Raw genomic sequence first — 1,800 nt, forward strand, 5'->3', positions numbered from 1 at the left:
CAGGGGCGGCTTTAGGTGGACTCTGAATGTTCTGGAACTGGAGTCTGCAAGAACTTCATGTTGAGGAGGAAAATTCTACAGCTAGATCTGGAGAGATGGAGGTTAGAACCTCCTTCTAAAGTCAGAGAGGAAGAAGTACAGTCTGGAGACATGGCTGATGTTGTTACCAAACCCAGGCTTGGCTATTCCCGCTCAAGAAGCCAATACTGAGAGACAAGTGTTGGGTAAAGGAAAAGTAGCTTTATTTTGAGGAAGCCTGCAACGTGGGGAAAAGGTGGACTCCTGTCCGAAAGAACCAATTCCCCACTCCCCAAGTTTTAGTCAGGATTTATACAAGAAGTGAAGTAGGAAGTGGCTGCAGGCGTGCTGAGGGTAGTTACCCTTCGGAGACATGTACATTAATAGCGTTGGAACTTGGGTGTGGTCGTTACGTTGTCCAGGTCAGCACATCTGTTCTAGGGGTCGGTGGGCATATATTTCTGGAAAAACAAGAACAAAGACAGAGCAAAACAGGCAAAGCAAAACAGGAACCAGTCCATCAAACCCCAGAGCTGTGTTTAGCTATTAACCAGCCCTTGGTTGTAAAGCAGGGTTTTTCGCTAAAAATTCAAATGATCTGTATTGAGGACTCAATCCAGTAATGCTAGAGGTAGAATTTAAGGTCGAGGGCAGAAAGAATCTGGCCTTAAAGAATAGTATCAGGGGCTTCCCTGGTGGCGCAGTGGTTGAGAGTCCGCCTGCCGATGCAGGGGACACAGGTTCGTGCCCCGGTCCGGGAAGATCCCACATGCCACGGAGCGGCTGGGCCCGTGAGCCATGGCCGCTGAGCCTGCGCGTCCGGAGCCTGCGCTCCGCAGCGGGAGAGGCCACAACAGTGAGAGGCCCGCATACCGCAAAAAAAAAAAAAAAAAAAGAATAGTATCAGATCAGGCAGCCTGATGGAGAACACATTCTGGAGGCTTCCAGGCATTATCCTGGAGAGAACACATCCACCCATCCGAGCAACAGGCACTATAGAAACACTTGGGACACAGACGTTGTGTTCTTCATTTTGAGTAACTTCTGTTTCACAGAATCTTTTTCAGCGGGATCTCACTGCACTCACCCTTTATTTGCAGCTGCTTCAAGGGTGTCAAGCTGGGCCTTTAAATTCCACTGGGTGATTTAAAGCTGACGGTCTCCCAGGAAGAGAGGCTTTCTTTCTTTTCTGGGACTTTCCTCCAGATCTCATTTCCAAGCAGAGCTGCAGTCCTAAAGCAAGGCCCTCCAGTCTGGACTTGCCTGGGAGAGATGAAGAGCTGGGCCAGCCATACCTGCCCTGCCCTTGTGCAACCTGTGTTATCTCCTTCTGCAGCAATTGCATCTCCTGGAAAGCAGCCAGGAATTTCCTGCAGAGCCAAAGCCTCAGGGGGAATTCCACTAAGTGGTTACAACATGCCCTCAGATTCCCAGGGAGGAATGCAGCCTGTTTGGAAGGTGCTCCTTTTCCTGCATTCAGCAGCAGAGCACCTGGGAAATCTCCCACATCTGCAAGTGCCCAGGAGGAGGTCTTCCCTCCCTTCCTCTTTCCCATCATTCTCTCTACCCCACGCTCCACCCCAGCCCCAGTATACATAGCCTTAACCTGAACACCACAACTGCCACAGGGGAAAAAGTGTGCAGAGAGGCTGCTCCAGATAAAATTATTCCTTGTAGTTTCAGCAATGCTGCCCTCAAACAGGATTCTGACTGCTGTGCTAATTCCAGGCCTCTTCCTTCAGTCACCAGCTCAGACTCAAGATTTGGACTTCCTTGCTCTAA

The 1,800-nt window shown here is 50.1% G+C and overlaps 1 long non-coding RNA gene across 1 annotated transcript; it reads right to left on the reverse strand.

Annotated features, from left to right (window-relative positions):
• Positions 1 to 220: 220 nt before the first annotated feature.
• On the reverse strand, positions 221 to 1,414 carry LOC117199426 (uncharacterized). Its single transcript, XR_004480652.2, has 2 exons — positions 1,106 to 1,414; positions 221 to 479 (listed from the first exon to the last, which is right to left on the reverse strand). It is a non-coding gene; the product is annotated as an uncharacterized LOC117199426 (long non-coding RNA).
• Positions 1,415 to 1,800: the final 386 nt, after the last annotated feature.

Source organism: Orcinus orca, chromosome 13 (assembly GCF_937001465.1).
Source record: "Orcinus orca chromosome 13, mOrcOrc1.1, whole genome shotgun sequence".
Taxonomy (NCBI): Eukaryota; Metazoa; Chordata; class Mammalia; order Artiodactyla; family Delphinidae; genus Orcinus; species Orcinus orca.